Source organism: Camelus ferus, chromosome 18 (assembly GCF_009834535.1).
Source record: "Camelus ferus isolate YT-003-E chromosome 18, BCGSAC_Cfer_1.0, whole genome shotgun sequence".
Lineage (NCBI taxonomy): Eukaryota > Metazoa > Chordata > Mammalia > Artiodactyla > Camelidae > Camelus > Camelus ferus.
The window spans coordinates 5,109,382-5,119,186 of record NC_045713.1 but is presented as its reverse complement, the minus strand read 5'-3'; positions in this window follow the sequence as shown (position 1 = coordinate 5,119,186).

Genomic DNA, 9,805 nt, shown 5'->3' with positions numbered 1-9,805 from the left:
GTGGCTCTGCTGGGTTAGGCTAGAAGTGCCGGGGAATGAACAGTCCCCCAGGCAACCCTCAGCCAATGGCAAATTTAAATGGATGTCTAACCACTGCCCCAGATCCCTAACCCCTTGGTCAAAATAGCTCTGGGGAGTGTGTTCTCTGCTATCTGCCAATACTTTTCCTGCTACCCAATCAGTAACTGGCTTAACAACACATCCTTCCTGGTCGCCTGCCCTCCTGACCTGTGTCTCTGCCTCTTCCAGATAAACTACATACCCCTGAGCTCTTGTCTCAGGGTTTGTTTCTGGGAGATTATGCAAACCAAGTCAACTTGTTTAAATGACCAAAAAGGAAAAATAAAGGAGAGATGACTTGGACTTGGAAGACAGCTGGATCTGGATTTGATCCTAGCCTCTTCAGTTTCTGGCTGTGTGACATTGGAGGAAGCAAAGTGAACTCTCTGACCTCAGTTTCCACATCTGTAAAATGAGCATAATAGAAGCATCTATCTCCTGGGTCCACTGGGAGGACTACATACAGCATTTACTACATGGGAAGCACTTAGCTTAATGCTGGGTATGCAAGAAAGACTCAATAAATGTTAGCTGTGGGCAGGCCCAAGCTTAGCCGGAAGGCAGAGAAGCCAAAGCTGGTCTCACTGTGGCCAGGGCACCCAGCTGACGCTTCTGTGGCCATTCCAGGGGTTCTGTGCCCTCTGCTTCCTCCTGTCTCATTTCTCTGGTGGCCATTAATGCCTCTGGAGAAAGGAGGCTCTGACTGGAGTGCTGGCCACTGGGGCACCTGAACTAGCCCCCGGAAGTCCTGGCCCACTTTTGCCCTGCCTTTCTCTAGAAGGTGAGCACACACACACACACTGAGTCACACAGAGACTTTCTCCAGCTGCCTTGGGAGAGAGACATCCTGGAGATGGAGAGCATGCTGGGAGTCGCTGGGGTCAGGGAAGGACAGGGCTTCGTTTGTGCCCATGTTAAGCCAAAGTTGGCCTGTGTTTGGGAGAGCTCCCCACCTCGGACAAAACCTGTCATATGACTCATTAAAACTGAGTTAAAACGCCCTATCACGGCCCATGGCCAGTGTATCACAAAGTACAATCCTAACCCAAGGGCGGGAAAGGAAAAGGGCAAAGGCGAGCCCCTGAGCCCAAGGGGCGGGAGAAGGAATGAAGGAGCCCCATGGAACAGCAGTTCTCAATCCTGGCTGGGCTTCCGAATCAGACTCTGGCTTCACATTGCAGATTCCTGGGCCCTGCCCCATATGTCATGACTCCGGCTCTGCTGGGCTGGGGCCCAGAAATCTGCCTTCTTGAAGAAGTTGCCCAAATTGGTGCAGCCACTGTGGAAAATGGTATGGAGATGCCGCAAAAAATTTAAAACAGTACAACCATACGATCCAGCAATTCCATTTCTGGGTGTTTATCAGAAGGAAATGAAAACACTAACTCAAAAAGATATGTGCACCCCCGTGCAGCATTATTTACAATAGTCAAGACAAGGAAGCAACCTGAGTGTCCAGTTAACAATGAATGGATGAAGAAAGTCTGGTGTGTACATACACAAGGGCATATCGTCCAGCCATCAGAGGAATGAAATCTTGCCATTTATGACAACGTGGATGGAACTTGAGGGCTTTATGCTAAGTGAAGGCAGTCAGAGAAAGACAAATGCCGTCTGATCTCACTTTTATGTGGAATCTAAAACACAATAAAACAAAAACAAAAACCCAGGACTTCTAGGTACAGATAACTGACTGGTGGTTGCCAGAGGCAGGGGGTGGGGGTGGGCAATATGGGTGAAGGTGGTCAAAAATGACAAATATCCAATTATAAGGTGATTAAGTCCTGGGGGTCTAATGCACCGCGTGGTGGCTATAGTTAACAATACTTTATTGTGTATTTGAAAGTCGCTAAGAGAATAGATCTTAAAAGTTCTCATCACAAGAAAAATAATTATAGCTATCTGTGATGATGGGTGTTAATTTATTGTGGTGACCATTTTGCAATGTACATATGTATCAGATCATGATGTTGTGCACCTAAAATGAATACCATTTTATATATCAATTATATCACAATGAAAAAATAAAGTGGTCCAGGTGACTGTGATGCCCAGCCAGGTTGACAGACTTCATCTTCCACTCTGGTAAACAAGAGATTAGAGAGTAGAGAGGGGCCTTGGGTCTCATCCTGCTGGAGGGGGCCAGCTGGGAAATGCCGAGCTAGGCTAAGTGACTGGGGACCCCTTGGCTGGGGGCAAGGGGAGCTGACGGGCAGAGTTCTGATCTTAGTTCGCCTCTCCTCCCAGGTGGCAGCTAGAGCAGCAAAATAAAGGTGGGGGCATCATAAAATCTTTTTTTTTATTGGCACATAGTTGATGTACAATACTATATAAGTTTCAGGTGTCCAACGTAGTGACTCACAAATTTTAAAGGTTATATTCCATTTATAGGCATTACAAAATGTTAGCTATATTCCCTGTGTTGTACAACATATATTTGTAGCTTATTTATTTTACACATAGTAGTTTGTACCTCTTAACTCCTTACTCCTGTCTGGCCCCTTCCCCTTTCCTTCTCCCCACCAGTAACCAGTTTGTTCTCTGTATCTGTGAGTCTGTTTCTTTTTTGTTATATTCACTAGTCTGTTTTATTTTTTAAATTCTACATACAAGTGATATCATACAGTATTTGTCTTTCTGTTTGACTTATTTGGCTGAGTATTATACCCTCCAACTCTATCCATATTGTTGCAAATGGCAAAATTTTCATTCTTTTTATGGCTGAGTAGTATTCCATTGTACATATATATACATCTTCCTTATCCAGTCATCTGTTGATGGGCACTTAGGTTGCTTCCATGTCTTGGCAATCATAGGTAATGCTGCTATGAATATTGGGGTGCATGTATCTTTTTAAATTAGTGTCTTAGTTTTTTTCAGATACATACTCAGAAGTGGAATTTCTGGGTCATGTGGTGATTCTATTTTCAGTTATTTGAGAGACCTCCATGCTGTGTTCCACAGTGGCTGCACCAATTTACAGTTCCACCAACAGAGTACAAGGGTTCCATTTTCCCCACATCCTTGCCAACATTTGTTATTTGTGGTCTTTCTGATGATACACATTCTGACAGGTGTGAGGTGATATCTCATTGTGGTTTTAATTCTCATTTCTCTGATGATTAATAATGCTGAGCATCTTTTCATGTCCTGTTTGCCATCTGTGTGTCTTCTTTGGAAAAATGTCTGTTCAAGTCTTCTGCCCATTTTAAAAATTGTGTTGTTTTTTGATGTTGAGTTGTATGGACTGTTTATATATTTTGGATATTAACCCTTTGTCAGTCACATCATTTGCAAATATTTTCTCTCATTCTGTGTGTTGACTTTTCATTTTGTCAGTGTCTTGCTGTGCAAAAGCTTTTAAAGTTTTTATTTTGTTCTGCTTTTTGTTTGTTTGTTTTATTTGTTGCTGTTAAGTTTAATTAGTTTGTTTTTGTTTTAATTTTCTTTTGTTTTAATTTTCTTTAATTTTAGACAGGTCCAAAAAAATATTGTTAAGATTTGTGTCAGAGATTTCCACCTATGTTTTCTTCTGGGAGTTTTATTGTTTCTGGTCTTATATGTAGGTCCTTGATTCATTTTGAGTTTTTTTTCATATGTGGTGTTAGAGAGTGTTCCAATTTCATTCTTTTACATGTAGCTGTCCAGTTTTCCCAGCACCACTTATTGAAGAGACTGTCTTTTCTCCATTGTACATTCCTGCCTCCTTTGTCATAGGTTAATTGACCATCATGTGTGGGTTTATTTCTGGGCTGTCAATTCTATTTCATTGATCTATGTATCTGTTTTGTGCCAGCACCACCGTATTTTGATGACTGTAGCTTTGTAGTATAGTCTGAAGTTGGGGAGCATGATTCTTCCAGCTCAGTTCTTTTTTTCTCAAGATTGTTTTGGCTATTTAAGGTCTTTGGTGTTTCCAAACAAATTTTAAAATTATTTGTTCTAGTTCTGTGGAAAATGTCCTTGGTATTTTGGTAGGGATTGCACTGAACCTGTAGACTGCCTTGGGTAGTATGGTCATTTTAACAATATTAATTTTTCCAATCCACATCATAAAGTCTTACATTGCTCAAAATTTTTGAACTTCTCAGAGCTTCAGCTTCTCCCTTCTCCTTCCTTCCTACTTCTTCTCTTTCCTTGCCTCCTTCCTGGGTTTTTCTCCTCTGTCCCACCAGCCAGCCTTCCTACTGAGTTCAACAAGGCTCCATCCATCTGTTGAGAGGACAGCCACATGACAAAGGGAGTCCCTGCACAGCTGTCCTCCAGCAATCCATATCTTCCTAGACAAAGCCTCTTTCTTCTTTCCCATTCCTGTTTCCTTCTTGGGAACAGACATGCTGGGAGAGTTTATTGGAAAGAGGCTTGTTTGGCAAAGGGAAATGCTTTGCAGTCAGGAATTCTGCTTCAGATCTAGGTCTCCACCCCTGCAAAGCTATTTGTTCTGAAGAATTCTATGTCCTTCTCTTTGGTAGAATCTCTTTGTTAAAAGGGTAGTTATCTAATTTCCCAGAATTACAGGCCTGTCCATTTCCAGGAAACCCCTTCAGCACACACGAAGCTTTCGCCCTCCTAATGCTACGTGCCTGGGTCTTTCCACCCAGCATTCCTCCTGGGACATGGGCAAGCCTCAGGGGAAATTATTCTGTTGCTGACCACGCGGGGGTTGGGCAGACTCACACCCTTCCAAAGCTCAGCCCGAACAAGGCAGTGAGAGGACTCCAGGCACCCTCCCTGCCTCGACTCCTACCCAGTCCCACCTCTGGCTTTGCCTCTTCTTCTTGGCCATGAATAATAACCACTTTCATATAAGTCTTTTTTGGCGTCTACATCTCTTGATTCCAGGGGAAAAAAATTCCTGTGACTGGCTTTCCCTGGAAATCTCTGCATTCTTCTCCTGGCTTCCTAACTGTGAATAAGGACCAGCCCTACGGAACTTGCATGTCTTGTCAGGATGCTGCGGTCTGGCCCCATCGCGATGTTGCCAGATGACCATTTTCTGAGAGTCATCTGGGAAACTTCTCTCAGGACTCAGAATTGGGAAGAGCTGCATGAATCCCAGGCAACCAGCGGGTTGTTTTATGTCGTGGATGTTGTGAATGGTGAGACCGAGACTTTCTAAACTGGCTCCTTGAAAGCCGGCCAGCTCTCACCGCCTGACAGGTGCACCCCCTTAACTACCCAGGCCTTATTCGCTCTTTGCTTTTATTTCCTTGCTTAATTGCAGAGTAGTTTGGCTCCAGGACAGAGCCTGAAGCAAGTTAACCTTGAGGCTCTTTTTCAGGGTAGGGTCCAGCGGACAGGACCCTAAGACACTCCAAGGTAGGACAAACCACAGGCATGAGATAGATTTGGCTTTGAACTTTGGACCTGCTGTGTGACTTTGAGCCAATAACCTCCCCTCTCTGAGCCTCAGTCAGTTTCCTTGGATGAAAAGGGAGGGAAAGAAAACCTCCCTCATAGAACTACCATGAGGATAGACGGAATAATTAGTAACAAGCAAACAAACAAACAAAGAGTTTGTCTTTTTCTGATTCCTGGAAATATGTTTTCTTTTCTTGATTCCACACTGCTTCTATTAGACCCAAACTAGGACACTGCCCGCCTTCAGCGTGGAGCTGCTCAGCCCTGGGAAAACCCTCCTAACACCCTGTGCCTCCTTCTGGCCTCTCCTTTCTCCCTGATTGAGGTCCCACTGAGACAGCAGACAGGGCGTTTTCATCCATTTACTTCGGCTTTGGTAAGATGGGGCTAGGTCTTGTCCACCTTGGACAAGACCTAGCCCCATAGGTCCTCCAGAGCCTTGGACAGGGCCGGGCACCTGGTAAGAACTCAACAAACATTCATGAAATAAACGGGTTCCAGACTCTGTGCTGAAGCCTTATTAAGACGAACAAGGAAGCTTCTTACTTCTTTCAGGTCGTCCCTTGTCCCCATCTAGTTCATCCTTCTTACAACAGCCAGGGAGTCTTTATAAGGCTCTCCTCTAATCTTATCCCCTGCTTAAAATTCCTTAATGTCTCCCCATCATGTTTAGGACAAAGAAGAAAATGCCTGATACGCACTCTTTATAGGAGGCAGGAGAGCGGGGTCAGAGGGGATTTGCCACAAAGCGCTGGAGCTTTGATCTCAGGGACTCTCATTTGCAGGGTCCCTTCCAAAGCCCTGAACCTCATTTGGTAGCTGTGTCTTTTTTTAAAAGAGGGGCCACAAACTGTATAAGCATTAGCCTCCACCAAACCCAGATCTGCGCCTTGAGCCTGGAGATGAGAGGGTGAGATTTAGAGCCAGTTTCCCTGCATTTGCCATTTACAGATGTGCCTCAGTTTCCTCATCTGCAGAGAGAGACTATGTAGTAATAGATCTGCCGTGTAGGGCTGTGTTGGGAGTGCACACAAGTGAGGCACTGCAGGACGGTGCCTGGCAGTCAGGCAGCCCTGAGGGTTGGTTGCTGATGTACAGGGTCCTGCATGATTTATCAGTCCGTAGAGAGACACAGGTCACTGCCAGAGCTATGTGATTCAATGCTGGACAGTGTCCTCTGGGAACTGGGGGAGGGCTGCCTGGTCCAGCTTGGAAGGGAGGATGGAGGAGGGCTTCCATGAGCTGGTGACATGGTCACAGGCACAGAGGGAGATGTCTTTGCAGACACTGAATGGGACTTTCTGCCCCCAGCGGAAGAATATTTGGTGGCAGACACTCAGAGTGCAGAGCCCACATTCTTCAGCACCCACCCTCCCATTCTCACCATTTCTTCCATCCACCACCCACGTGCACCTGAGACCTCCACCCCACGGCTCCATCTTGGCCCAAGTGCAAGGCCTGCCCAAGCACACACAGCCACAGCCATGTGAGGTGGAGGTTGAACGATGCAGCTTCCTTGCTGTCAGTTGCAATGACTCTGGTTCTTGTCCAGAGCTTTCCACGGGACCCCAGGTGCCCACCATGGGAACATGCTAGATAAAGCATCCTTCCCTTATCGGCTGCCCTCCCGGCCCTGTCTCATCCCTCCACACCCCTGCTGGTATTTCCTGCAATCTCCACCCAAATATGCTGTGTTTACACTCAACTCCTTATCTCAGGATCTGCTTCTGGGAGAACCCAACCCTAGATCCAAGGTGGAAGGGAGAAGCCCACTCACTGGCACTTGAGGCTGTTACTCAGCTTGGGCTGCTGGAACAAAATACTGCAGACTGGGTGTCTTAAACAGACATTCCTTTTCTCATGGTTCTGGAGGCTGGAAACCCAAGGTGTTGGTAGGGCTGGTTTCTCCCAAGGCCTCTCTCCTTGGCTTGCAGATGGCTGTCTTCTGCCCTCATGTGGTCTCATTCCTGTGCACACAACTTCCCTGGTGTCTCTTCCTCTTCTTATAGAGACACTAGTCCTGCTGGGTCAGGGCCTCACCTGTATGACCTTGTTTGACCATAATTACCTCTTTAAAGACCCTATCTCCAAATATAGTCACATTGAGGGCTAGGGCTTCACCATATGAATTTGGGAGGAACCAAATTTTGTCCCTAAAGCGGGGAGCAAGGGAGAAGCAACTCAGCTAAGGAAGGTGGGCCTAAAAAGGCAAGGTAGGCTGTCAAAGCCCAGTGCCCGTGACAACAGAAGAACAGTAGGCCTGATTCTAAAAGTGTCCACAGCAGCGGAAATGCAATGACAGTCCAGACCTTAGAAACCACACAGGTTGGGGGCTTTGAGAAATCTCTACGTATGTGTGGGGAGCCCAGCCACCAAGTGGGAGGGTAGAGGGTGGGGGCTTTAGCCATAGGAAAGGGGCTGGGAGGAAAAGAGCAGGATCCAGGGCCACCAGTCATGGGCTGGCATTAAGGACACACTCAAGGCCCTGGCCAGAGGGGCTGGTGTACAAATACCAAAGAGGAGGGGTTTCAGGAGAGGTCTATCTATAGCCATGCTTCTCAACTGAAGGGACCCCTAATGTCTCATAAATAAAGCAGTTACTAACCATAAAGGGGGAAAATTGATAAATCGGACTATGGTAAAATTTGAAACTGGTATTCATTAGAGGACACCAGTAAGAGAGTGGAAAAGCAATCTGCAGACCCAGAGAAGATTTTTGCAATATATCTGTACTAGGTTGAGTCATACATCTGCCCCCAAGTGCACAGTCTCAGAATGTGACCTGATCGGGAAATCGGGTCTTTGCAGATACAATTATTTAAGCTAAGAAGAGGTCTGGACTTGGAATTTCAGGGGCGCCCCAGATTGCAGAGACCATGACAGCAAAGACAAATTCTGGAGAGCAAGCAGGCGACCTGAGACCCTTGGGATGGACTCTGCTAAGTCGGGGAGAGGCAGGGTTTAGAAGGAAGAAGCAGAAACAGTGCAAACAAGAGATGGGCCAACCCAAACAACTCTTTACTTCAGAATGAGAAACATTCTGAATACAAAAGAGGGAGTCATAGAAGGGAGAGAAATGAGAAGGTGATGACTCAAATAAAATATTTTCTTAACTGCAGAGTGATTTGTTTTATTCACCAATTCATTTCTTTCCCCTTCACTAATTTATTGAAATATGATACACATATCCTTAGGGGACAGCTTAATGTATTTCTGCGAGAATAAAAATTTCCATTAGCCAGTAAGTCAAGAAACCAGCTATACCAGCCCCCAGAGCTCCCTTCCTTCTAGTCACTATGCCCAAGGGGCAGCCCTATTTTGACTTTCATCATTATAGGTTAATTTTGCTTGTTTGCTATTTTATACCCATGGAATCCTACAATATTTCGCTTTCACACATGACTTCTTTTCCATAGTGTTAGGTCATAAGATACACCCACATGGTTACATGGAATTACGATTCATTTTCATTGTTGTATGGTATTGCATTATGTTAATAAACCACAGTTTATTTTCCATTGTATGTTGATGGCTATTTGCAGTCTCCAGCTTGAGGCTATTACGAACAATGCCTTTTGGTGCATGTAGGTGCGCATTTCTGATAGGTATATATCTAAGAGTGAAATTTCTGGATTGTAGAGTCTGCATGTGTTCAGTTTTAGTAAAACCTGCCAAGAGTTTTCCACTCCTGCCAGCAGTATGTGAGTTTCCAGTGCACCATATTCTCATTAACGTTTAGTATTTGCCAGCTCTCTCCTGTTAGTCATTCTGGTGGGTGTCAGTAATATCACACAGTCATAGAAGTTTGCAATTCTCTGACGACTAATACAATCAAACCCCATTTCATTCATCATGGGGGTTTCCTCTTTTGTGAAGTGTTTAAGTCTCGGCCACTTTTTTTTCTATTGGGTTGTCCGTCTTTTTTTGTTGACGTATCGTGTTCTTTGTATATTCTGATAACAGATCACATGTCCTTATATGCCTTTGACAGATACATGTTGCATTCATCTCTTAGGGCTTCTGTGACAAATAACGACAAACCAGGTGGCTTAAAACAACAGAAATTTATTTTCTCATGGTTCTGGAGGTTTAGAGGTCTGAAATCAATGGGTCGGGAGGGCCGCACTCCCTCTGAAGGTTCTAGGGAGAATCCTTCTTATTGTAATCCCTCTTATTTTTAGGGGGATCCTGGCAATCGTAGGTATTCCTGGGCTGTAGCTGCATCATTCCAACCTCTGCCTCCATCTTCATGTGGCTTTTTCCCTGTGTGTCTCTCTGTCACTTCACATGGACTGCTTTTTTAAAAAATATTTTTATTTGGGAGGGGTAGGTAATTAGGTTTATTTCTTTATTTTTAGAGGGAGTCCTGGGGATTGAACCCAGG